Raw genomic sequence first — 12,947 nt, forward strand, 5'->3', positions numbered from 1 at the left:
TCCTTAAGTTCCATTGACTCACTAAGACTGTGGTGTTCCAGGGCGGGGAGCGGGGAGGTAAAGCACTACAAGGCAGTAGTTTATGCAGATTCATTTACATCTCAGAAATTGAAGTTTCTTAAAACTCAATAGCTTCATTTCCAAACGGGCATTCCTGTACAACCTGTAGTATAAAACTTCTAGAACGCTTTATTACAATGTCCTCTAAGTCTGATACAACACAAAATTTCCAGTTTAAAATCCTTTCTTCTGTGTTGTTTTTATCTTTCTTAAAAATGTCCAAAGGGCCATTATCTCACACCTCACTCCCTCAGTAAGTACCAGTTAAGAGCTTATTGCAGAAGCAGCACAAGAAACAACTCTACACAAAGGCAGGGAACATGTTTAAAATAAGGAAAGAGTGTTTCTGTGTGCATATCCTTAGGAGTTGCCTTACATCATCAGTGTATAATGCTTCATGTCTTTTTATAATACTCAATACTAAGACCCAAGATAATATTCTGCATTAAATTACTATAGGTTGCTTATTGTATCAATATTTGCTATACTAATATGTTCCAATAGAAGTGGATGGATTCTAAGAAAAATGAGGTTTATTGAATGTCTATCTATGCACATGCCATCTTGGGGTTAAGTTTGTAAAGTTAAGACTTGAAAATCATTAATCAGCAAATACTAATTAATCACTTTTAATTAATAAGTTAGAAGAGAGAAATTGGAGAAATAAAATTTCAGAGCAATTAACTCAATAAGTTAATAACTAATATTGTTATGTCAATTTCATTGTCATTTTAAGAAACTTTATCAAACAGCATGAGTCTGCCCTCAATCACAATGATGATATTTGACATAAAATTTTGAAAAATATGCTTACCCAAGTGAAAAATTCCAAAAGGGAACTGATTGCCTGACATTTTGAATAATGCACTACCTTAAATAACAGAGAATTACATCCAGAATGGCAATGTGAGGAACTCCACAGCCCTGCTGCTCCCCAAAGAAACAACCATAACTGGCAGAATAAAAAAGAAGAAGAAGAGGAAATTTAAAGTACGAAATTAAAATATTAAAGACTGTTAGCTGTATGAGGGTAACTAGGTCAACCACCAGCTATTTTATAAGCAAGAGCCAGGGAAAGAGATAGCTAAGAATTATTATCCTGGGGTCAGAACAAACATCGAAGCTGACCTCCAAACTACTCCTGCAAAGAGGCCTGGATTTTTTTTCAATTATTTTATTGAGGTCATAATGGTTTATAACGTGTAATTTCAGGTGTACATTATTATCTATCACTTTCTGTATAGAATGCATCATGCTTACCACCAATAGTCTAATTTTTATCTGTCACCATACATATGTGCCCCTTTAACCCTTATGCCCAATCCCCAATCCCCTTCCTCTCTGGTAACCACTAATCTGTCCCAAAGAGGCCTAAATTTAACTGAATTCTATATGGAGTAATTTATGCCCCAAGGCATTGTCAAAAACAATAGAGCAGAGCAATCAGCTAACAATTAGTGGACCTAACAGCTAGGTGTGATACCAATGGAGGCAAAGAGCTTAGTGACAGACCAAGGAAAGGGACAATCAAAGAAAACCCGGTTAAATCATTCTCATCTGAGGGTGACTGGGCACATGCCCAGAGCTGCAGCTCTCTGAGGAGCCACATCATAGGCTTCACATCACATGGAAGAGTAGATATGATGAAAACAGTCCAGCCAAACCACTAAACAAATAAACAAGCAAGCAACCACCAAAATAAGCCCCAGAGGGGGCAAGGGGAGGAAGAGGGTAAAATGAACAGACACTAGAGAAATATGGAACACTATTAAGTGCACTAACATAGGCATAATAGGAGTACCAGAAGGAAAGGAGAGAAAGCAGCAAGAAAAATGACTTGTCACGCAGAAAGGAACCCCATTAAATTTAATAGTTGACATCTCATTAGGAAGAAGAGGCCAGAAGGCAGTAGGATGTCATACTCCAAGCACTAAAAGAAAAACTGTCAACCAAGAACCTAATATCCAGCAAAACTATCTTTCACAAGTAAAGCTGAAATAAAGACATTCCCATATAAACAAAAACTAAAAGAATTTGTTGCTAGCAGACTTGCCCTACAAGAAATATTAAAGAAAGATCTTCAGCCTGAAACCAAGTAAGCCCAAACAGTAATCTGAATCCACACCAAAAAACAAAGAGCATTGGTATAGGTAACTATGTAACTGTAAAAGATAGTATAAATCCATATTCTTTCCTTTTTTCTCTTAATTAAAAAATAACTGTATAAAACAATGTTATATAGTTGTACTGTTAGGCTTAGAACATATAGAAATGTAACATATTTGACCATAACAGCACAAAGGAGGTAGGTAAGAACAAAGCAATATTGGAGTAAGAAAATGACACCAGATGGTAACTTGAATCCATAGACTCAAATTTAAAAAATAAGAAATGGTAAATAATAAGGTTAATATAAGAAATTTTATAAATATATACTTGTTCTCCTTTCTTTTCTTAGCTTTTTAAATAGACATGCAATTATATAAAGTAATAATTATAACAATATATTGATAGGTTTGTAGCATATATAAATGCAGTATGTGGAATAATAATAGCACAAAAAAGGGGAATGAGGGAATAGAAAAATATAGGGGAAGCATTTCCAATATCTCACTGTAATGAAGTTAATACAAATCTGAAGTAGCTTCTGATAAATTAACATATAGGTGGTAAGCCCTCAAGCAACTACTAAGAAAATAAACTGAAAAAAAGTTAAATAAAAATCATTAAAGCAACTAAAACAGTACACTAGAAAATATTCACCTAATGCAAAAGAAGGCAATAGAAGAAGAATAGAGGAACCAAAAGAAAAAAAGACATGAGACAACAAAAAGTAAAATGGCAGACATAAATCCAATTATATCAACAACAGCATTAAATGTGAATGGGTTAAACAATCCAATCAAAGGCAGAGAGATTGTCAGGCTGAACGAAAAAAAAGAACTAACTTTAACCTGTCTACCAAGATGTACTTTAGATTCAAAAATACAAATAGGGTAAATGTAAAAGGATGGAAAAAGATGTATCATGCAAACAGAAAGCTGGAGTGGCTATACTATCTGACAAAGTATTTTTTAAAGTGAAAATATTGCTAGAGATAGAGGCATTTTATAATGATGAAAGGGTGACTCCATCAGGAGGATATGAAAATTATAAACATATATACACCTAAACAACAGAGGCCCAAAATGCATGAAGAAAAAGCTGATGAATTGAAGCAAGAAACAAACAATTCAACAAGAATAATTGGAGACTTCAATATCCTACTTTCAATAACAGATAGAAATAGGAAGAAGATCAACAAGAAAAGAGAAGACTCGAACAACACCATAAGCCAACCAGACCTAACAGACATCTATAGAACACACCACCCAACAAGAGCAGAATACACATTCATCTTAAGTCTAAACAGAACATTCTCCAGGATGAACCATATGTTAGGCCATAAAACAAACCTCAATAAATTTAAAAGGGTTGAAATCATACAAAGTATGTTCTCTAACCACAATGGAGGGAAATTATAAATCAGTAACAGAAATCTGAGAATTCATAAATATGGGGAAATTAAGCAACACACTCCTAAATAACCATTAGGTCAAAGAAGAAAACACAAGGCCAATTAGAAACAAAAACGTAACAAACAGAACTTACAGGATGCAGCTAAAGCAATGCTTAGAGGAAAATTTATAACTGTAAATGCCCTTATTAAAACAGAAGATCTCAAATCAATAACTTAATCTTCCACCTTACGATACTGGAAAAAGCACAAATTAAACCCAAAGAAAGCAGAAGGAATAAAGATTAGAGCAGAACTAAATGAACAGAGAATACAAACACAGTAGAGAAAACCAACAAAATCAAATGCTGGTTCTTTGAAAGGATCAACAAAATCGGCAAGCCTTTAGCTAGACTGACCCACAAAAAAAGAGAAGACTCAAATTATCTTAACTGATAAACCTTCTGAGACAATATTACTTTACACATCATCAGGTACATTAATTACCAGAGGTGCTTATATATGTGTAAGCTATGTGGAAAAACACTCGTTTGTCACCTTTTTTTCCTGTGTTAGGTAAACAAAATCTACCCTAAATTAAATTTCAAGATCTGTGAAATTTGTCATTTGTCCCTAGTTAACTCCTCCCACACACACACTTTTGCTTTGAGAGGTTCCTTTCCCAACTTCAGGGCCCATCAAATACTTTTACTTTTCTTTCCCAGGCCACAATGAAAACTGGACAGATTTGAGATCAGTTACTTGCACTTCTGCTAACTGACAAAGTACCCTTTCAAATTCATTCCTACAAAAGCATCACTATAAACAGTATTCATATTCTGAGTCTGAGCTACCTGATTGTGGAATGAAGGGGCTTTCCATATTGAAGAATATTAAGTTTCTGCACAACCTGCCCAATGGACACCACAAGCTGAACCAAGTAGTTCATTTCAGTCTTTTGCCTCAGAAAATACACAGTAAATAAATTTGACTATTTCAATTAAAAAAAAAACATTTTGGAGGGGGAAATATGAGCAAATAGATAACAGCCTGAAAGTCATCGGAATTAGTGTTTCCTGTTATGCTTCTTTTGCATTTTTCAGGGACGGACAGTTGGAGACCACAAGAAGTGTTAGAAGTTAAGTCCAAGAACACTCTGGCTGCTCAGTGCCAACCCATTAGGAGCAGAGAAGCTGGGGGCCTGTGCACTGTTTCGTTCCATGGCCTGAACCCAGGGTCTACCAAAGGAAAGCCGGGACGCCATCTGATCGGCCTCTCAGTCACAAAAGGATTCAGATCTCATCTTTTGGTGTTAACTATAAATGAGGCTACACCTGCAGCCAATGGTCGGCAAGGGTGTGGTACCACTTTTTGTCTCTAAGTGTTTAAATATGCCACAGTTTTTGTAACCGTGATTGGCCATTTCTTCATTTTTGTATACACCACCAAAAAAAAGCATCCAGGGCCTCTCTCTGCCTCTCCAAGGCTCTGCCTGATGCTGCCCTGATGTGGCCCATGGTGATGGGCAGATCCCACCCCTTCACGAGCCTCGGCTTTCCTCACTCTGCTGCGGCTCTAGTCCTTTCTATCCCTGCCCAGGCCTCCACCAGGAGCCTCTTCACCTCCATTTTCAGGGGTACTTGGCGTGATACTTACTTGTATTTAAGACTTTCATTATTACAACTGCTACCTAACACATCCAAAACCTCTCAACACATACTTATTCCGCCTGTATTATTTCTATTTCCAACTTAGATATTTTGCATCACAAAAATCCCTCCCAATTTGGATTATGATGTTGAAGTCATTAGTTTTACAACAATAATTATAATAACAACAAATAACCTTTATTAAGCACTTGCTTTGTGCCAGGCACTCTTACATAAATTATCTCACTCTGTCACATCTAACTACATCTAAGCATATGCTGAAATTTTCCAGTAGCACTTAAAATTAATTAAAATAAGGACATTGTTGCTCATCTTTGAAAGAAACATCTCAATATATGAAGAAGTGAAATCCATAGAATAAAATATTTTAAATTCTTACAAAATACACCACACTAAATTATCATAGGATACTATTAAATTTATGTTTTTATCATGGAAAATAAAACTATTCTCAGTATGTCGTACCCACTTTCTTTTTATTCTATTTCTTACACCTTTCTCAAATCTCTAGAAACCACAGCTTCTAATACATCAAATAAATACAATTAGATCCACATGTTCAATTAAATCTTTTAACTATGAAAGTTATATAAATGAGTATTACGTTCTTGCATTAACTCCCCAATTGTTTTCTATAACAAACGAGCCTGACATTAACTGTCGTATGAGGGCTGAAAAATAACATGAGATACGATTTTTACCAATCCTTCACATTCCATTTTGAAGCTGTATGCTGTTCTTGATCACAACTCCTATTTTATTATCAAGAATTACATTGTCCTCCAAATGAGTGAATTTTCTGTTGGAGACAGGAAATGAAAGACCGGTAACGCTGAAAATGTATTTTTCCTGTTTCAATATTAATATACAATATATATTCATATTACTAACAAGTCTGAAAACTAGTTTCATTTCTTCTACACATAAGCAATAAACAGTATGTGCAAAAATATGAATACTAGCAGCAGTGATGAGGATATACAAGATGGGGTTTCTTTTGAAGGTACGGCCATTTCAAATATTTCACTAGAGCATGTGTACTGGCAGCTGTCACACACGTCCATCAAGTTGGATTAGATGAAGACAAACAATGCAGGCTTTGAGGATGAACCGAAGCTGCTGCTCAAAAGTTTCCATTTCTCATCCAAGGGCACCACAGGACCATTGTCTTCCTCCTTCAGGCAAAAAGAATGAATCAATTATGTTACTGACATTCCTCCCCAGCAGACTGAAAAGTCTTTTTACAGTCCAACGAGAGACAGGAAAAACTAAAAATTTCCTAAGAAAATGGGGCAATTCCAAAAATATCTTCATGCTCAAGTCTGTCATCTCTGCAATTTTTCCAGAAAGTCTACCATATTTTATTTCTATGGCAGAATCTATTAATGCAAAATTTCATAGAAACAAATATTTTCAACCAAAATAAACTACTGTTTGAATTTTCTAAACAAAAATGTCTATATCATGTTTTAATAAAGTTTTAAGTTATTGTCATTAATTTCATGTGTAATAAATATCACAGATGGTAATCGCTTGAACACAAAGACCACCTCTTCCTAGTCCTCAAATAACTTTACAATTCTATTAAATAAATGGGTAAGTAATATAGAATAATACATGAAACAATAGTACTTTTTGAGATAATGAATTTCCCTTTTAGTAAAATGATATTAGCTAAGATTTTAGTTCAATAACTTCTACTCGTGTTGCCAGAGATGGGAATGGTGAAACTGACACTTATACAGTTGCTAAATGTAAACTGGTCCAGTCTTTTGGACAACAAGTATCTATTAAAATTTAGAATGCATACACTTTTGGACCCAGAATTATGCATCTAGGAGCTTAACATACAGATACAACCATCTGATCATGCAAAGATCTTATGTGTAGGGATATTCACTGCAGCAAAAAACTGGACACAAACTAAATTACTTCCTTCCTTAATAAATTACGATGCAATGGAATACGCTTTAAAATGGTCCATATATGGTGTGGATGTGGATGTGCCTGAACATATATACATGTCCATGTATGTATGCATATGTGCATATAAATATATATATAATTTCCGGTACAATTTAATAGAAAATATTTATAATGCTGGGATATATATTTCCAAACTACATTTCAAAGAAGATAATGAGTCATGATCATGTCTTCAAGATTACGTCTCAAAGCTATGATTTCAAAGTTAAAATAAGACATTGTTTACATGTATATTTGACAATTATAACCTATGTAATGAGAAAACAGCCATTCTGAGTTGTGCCTAGGCATTTTACAGTATGACAACCCTGTTCTCATCCAGAGTCTAGACATTTAGACAAGGACCAAAGATTAGGATTTCTGCCACAAGTTCCCACCTTGCTTCTCCCAGGGCACCTTTTAAAATGACCACTCAGAGTTAAGCCCTCAAAAGCTAGTGACTGCCACCTCAATCACCTTATAAGTAATAGGTGCTTGCTACCCTGCTCTCCATCTCCTGATGACTCATGCATGACCTGGGATAGAGAACTGCCCTTCCCAAGGTTAATTGTGCCCCTGTTCTGGGACTTGTAATTAGCAAACCTTGTGACTTTACCTCCTTTGTGTCAGTGTAGTGAAACCGTGCCTTCAATCAAAATGGCCCCAGGGTTTCCACTTCCCCAAAGTGGAAGCTCAGATGCCAGGAAAGAGTTACCAGCCAACTCCTGTGGTTGGCTGGTGTCTCCTCATTCAGCAGTAAGAATCTACATATTCAACTTAACACACCAACTCTGAGTTTTGCAATAAATTATAAATCAAAGTGACTGACATGAAATTGACTGATGATTAAAATTGTAAAGCCACAGCATTTCAGAGCTAAAGGGAGCCTAAAGATCACAATGTATGAATTTTCTGCAAAAGGAAAATAACCCAGAATCCTCCGTTTCCTAAAATGTGTTCCACGTAACTCAAGAAGTTGATCAAAAAAATGAATCCACATTCAAAAGAAGTTTGGAAACTATGGTTACATATAGTAAATTATGGTTCTTTCATACAAAACTGTCTCAGAGTTCTTGTAAATCTCCAACGAGAGGATATTATATGCAGGCTTCTCCAAATTTATGTGGACAGTCATCTCTTGATTTGACAAACAAATGTCTTGATGGACGAAAGCTCTGCAGAACACATTTGGGAAAGGCTAGTCTAGAGGCAAATATTCCAAGTTTATGAAAGTAATGAAATTTCATTTTAAGAATATATCCAACCATTTTCAAAATTAAGCTGCCATGCTCCAGAACATCAATTAAGCCAAAGACAGGTAAGTAAATACACAATTGCTCTAATCAAACAAGGTCAGGTCTTGACCCAAGGCATTTTGACATTGAACATACATCCACATGTGCATGTGCTCATAGGTGTCTCACTCATTTTTGAAGCTCTAAGGCTTTGATTTAGAGGGTTCTCAATGAATGCTGAATGAACTCCAACTTACCTGAGTATGGATTCTGCTGGTGAATTTAAGTACTCACTCTGCTAAAATCTCCTTCACGGAAGAAAATAAAGGTAATAGCCTATGCTTATTGAGCTTTTTCTCCTCTATATTTTTCAAACAAAGAAAATGTCACCTTCTGATGCCAAGACACTCTGAGGATGATGTTTATATTAACTCCCTTCCAAGATGGATGTTTGATCTTGTTCACTGCAGATACCAGATTACCTGAGTGTCTTCACTTGATCTTTCAACTGATCACAATCTAGGGTACAGATTTGGAATCAGAGACCCAAATTCAAATCTCAGCTCTGCCACCAACTTGCTGCAAGATTTTAGGCAATCTGCTTGCCCCTCCCGAGCCTCAGATAACACCACCTCCTTTGCAGAGCTTGTGTGAGAAAGTACTATGACAACAGATATAATGTGACAACAGTGCCTCCCAGGCATATAACTGAGCTACTATTGACGATTTCAGTTGATTTTATAGACATTTCACTAGCTGAAAATTGAACTACTAAATGGCCTATTATTTTCCACAATGTGTTTGAAATTTACTTTTCAGTATTTCAGAGAAAGTTTTCATGGGATGGAATCATACTTGATCTCATCTGCACTGTGTTCCCAAGGTCCAGCATAATATCTGGCCCAAAGCAAACACTCCAAGAAAATGCAGGTATTTATGTATGTGTGTGTGTGTACATACACACATAAAAAAGTATAACAAAACGGCAGTAGCAATTGCTTTTTTTTTCTTGGTGAGGAAGATTGGCCCTGAGCTAAGATCTATGCCAATATTCCTCTATTTTTTGTATGTAGGAAGCCACCACAGCATGGCTTGATAACCAGTGCGTAAGTCCATGCCCTAGATCCAAACCCACAAACCCTGGGCTGCTGAAGCAGAGCATGCAAACTAACCACTATGCCATGGGCTGGCCCAAATTTGTACTTTTATTTGTATCAAAATTATACATGCACATAGTTTAAAGAGTTAAACAGTTCTAGAAGGTTTTTTATGAACACTATCAGTCCCCTGTCCCATGTGGCACAAATTTCCTCTTCCTCAACTCTTTTAGCCGATTATTTTATTAAAACCATAGAACAAGTAGTGTGATTGTATTGCTCCTTTTCAATTTTCTATTTTAGTACTGTCTGTAGACTTTCCCTATGGAAAATGAAGGTGTGACTCTTGCCTCCCATCAGGCCCCCACACCTCCCCACATCATCCATACACACATAAGCTCTTTCCTTCACTCATCCTTCCAATATGGTTATATAGTAACTTTGGCTGGATCAATCAATATTCAATTTCTATTACTGTGATGATGTCAATATTATTCAGAGCTCAACTACATGTATTAATCCAGTCACGTGCCACCTAACAATGTTTCGGTCAACAATGGACCACGTATATGATGGTGGTCCCATAAGATTAGTACCCCGTAGCTTAGGTGTGTATTAGGCTGTACCATCTAGATTTGTGGAAGCACACTCTGATGTTCACACAACGAAATCGCCTAATGACACATTTCTCAGAACATGTCCTCGTCATTAAGCAACGCATGACTGTATATCATTAGTTTTCTTTTCCTGCACAATTTTTTTTCTCTAGAGCGAATAATTACCTTGGGATTTTTCCACTTCAGTTTTCTACGTACTCTATCAAAAACTACCTATCAATTGCCTGACTCTCCTCTCAAGAAGTTAAGGCATATCCTGCAATCTATCAATTTCATCTTCCTGGAGAAAGCTCTTCTGGAACCTTCTCATCTGCTCACATCTGGACTGACATCCTCTATGCCTACAACTTCATTTCACTATCATTCTGGCAATCTCCATTGCCATTCTCCTTTATTAGATTTCCTATTTTCTAAATCCCACATCTGTTTTCTCAGCTTACTCCATTTTGGTGAAGCACATCTTTTAGTAGCTTCCTGGGAAATAAATTTTCAATGACCTTGATATCTGAAAATGACTTTGAAAAGTCATTTCACATTATTGAACGTTTGACAGGGGAAGAAATTCCAGGTAGGTTGTAATTTTGCCTAAGAATTCTAAAGGTCATGCTTCACTGACTTTTAGCCTCCAGTGTTGCTGTGGAGAAGTCTGATATTCAAATTCCACATCCTTTGATTTTGGCTGGCTTCTTTTCTCCCTGTAACTTCTCCCTCTGTGTTCAGAAATCCCACAACGGTAGTGCTTTGGTGTGGGTGCATTTTGATCTACTCTGCTGGAAATTCAGTGGGTCCTTACAATTTGTAAATTTATGTCCATGAGTTTGGAGAAAATCTTTTTAATGATTTTGTTGCTGCTTTCTCTCTCCATTTTCTCTGTTCTCTCTCTAGTCTTTCTATTATTTGGATAATGAGCCTCCTAGACTGGTCCTACGGTTTTATTATTTTATTCTCTCCTCTTTTTGCTCTAGTTTCTGAGAGATTTCTTTAATTCTGTGCTACTTCTATAAATATTTTTCATTTCTTCTATCATGTTTCAATTTCCAAAAGCTCTTTTTTTTTTTAATATTCCCTTTCTTAATAGCATCCTATTCCTGTTTCATGGTTGCAATTTCTTTCCTTACCACTCTGGAGATATGAATGATTACTTTTTTTGAAGTTTTTCTCTTCCTAAGTATTTAATTCTTATAGCCTGACTTCCTCTGTGTTTTGGGCTCTTATACATAATAGCCTCTCTTCAAATACTCTTAACTGCTCATACCTAAGAATGGGAACCACCACTACAAGAAAACCAGAGCGGAGCCTCCAAGCACACAGGAAGCGCTTGTCTGTCGTGCCCTCACCATAGGATGAGCCAGCTGGGTTATTTCAGTAGAAAACCCCTGGGTTTCAGATTCTCCAGAAAGACTCTTCCAGCCCTGGGTCTGAGTAGAGCCCTTTCTGCGAGTATACTGGAGGCCAAGTGGGGGAGGAGGGGAACATGAGGTATGAGGATGTTATTTACTCACCCTATTTTCAGTGAGGTATCTTGATCCTCAACTGTGCCCATGTCCCCTAATAGAGAGATTTTCTTCATCACCTCGGGAGGATAAGCATCTCCAGGTATCCAGCAAAGGCTGGGAGGGGATTTGGAGATGTAACTGCTTCTCAACCAGCTTTTAACCGATACAGAGGATTTTACTCTCGCTTCACTTCAACTTCTAGAGATAGCTGTTGTCACCAATTCCTGGGACTTTGAGAATTTCTGTCACGTAAGCAGGCTTGTTCCTCACATCTGCCAAATCCATTACCACACAACCATCTGCTTCCAGCTTCCAAAATATTATTGCTGTTGTCTCCTCTTTTGTTTTCTCTATCCTTGTAGGTTTGTGTACTTAAAAATAATCTCTTTCCTGTTATTTTACTGCAGTTTGTGGTAGAAACAAAATTAATCACCTATGTTCAATGGATTATCATTATTTGATACAAAAGTTCCTTTTTATACATTAAGTTCTAAAGTTTCTACAATAACTGTATTACTTGGTAATCAGAATATAAATTTATTTGGTAAAACAATCTAAAGAAATGACACTATGAATATACAACAACAATCAGGCTGACTTTCTCCCCTTTGGGACTTCCTCTAAATACCCATTTATCTATATATAAATAATAAGAAAGCTTAACTGCAAAAGGAAATCTTCTACTGCACAATGATCATTGTTCATAATGAGACCTTGAAGTATGGCCATATCCTAAGAAATCTTCTAAATCATCAGCTATTTCAATATAATTATAACAGATGCTATCTTTCATGTGACTATTTCTGAATCTTAAATTATCTTCTCTGAAGATACCCTAGGGAATGCGTGAAAATCAAATCGCTATTGTAGAATTTCCCAGAAAGCTATTAAAAATAAAAAAGGATGCATGCACACATGCCCTTCTCAAAGGCTGCTGCAGGGCCCAGGGCTGACCTCCGTGCCAGGGAGTCTGGCTCAGCTAACTGATAACCCAGCAAAGCAAAGCTCTCTAAGTAAGTTAATTCAGTGTAAAATCTCAAAAATGAGAGTCTTTTAAGAACTAGCAATATGCTAGACATGAGGACTCTCTCTTTCAGAACGGTCTCTTTCTCCTGGACACTTGTAGAACACCTTCTTGGGCAGCTGTCACATGCTGCTTTGATTTGGAGTTGGCTGTGTACCTGATTTACTCCCAGCACTAGGCTGGAAGCTCCTTCAGGGGAGAGCCTTTGTCTGATTATGTTCATATTTTCACAGAGCCCCTAGAATGCTGCCATACAAACAACAGAAGGTTAACAATTAATGTCCTTT

General features: G+C 36.6%; 1 protein-coding gene across 1 annotated transcript in view; it reads right to left on the reverse strand.

The window, feature by feature from the left end:
- Nucleotides 1–5,389: 5,389 nt before the first annotated feature.
- The window catches only part of CA8 (carbonic anhydrase 8), a 95,252-nt gene continuing 87,694 nt past the window's right edge, over nt 5,390–12,947 (reverse strand). Inside the window, exon 9 of the mRNA XM_046642689.1 lies at nt 5,390–6,401. The gene's annotated coding sequence lies outside the window, so the exon portion shown is untranslated. The remainder of the gene's footprint in view (nt 6,402–12,947) is intronic.

The sequence above is a fragment of the Equus quagga genome, chromosome 16, assembly GCF_021613505.1.
Source record: "Equus quagga isolate Etosha38 chromosome 16, UCLA_HA_Equagga_1.0, whole genome shotgun sequence".
In the NCBI taxonomy this organism is placed as follows: domain Eukaryota; kingdom Metazoa; phylum Chordata; class Mammalia; order Perissodactyla; family Equidae; genus Equus; species Equus quagga.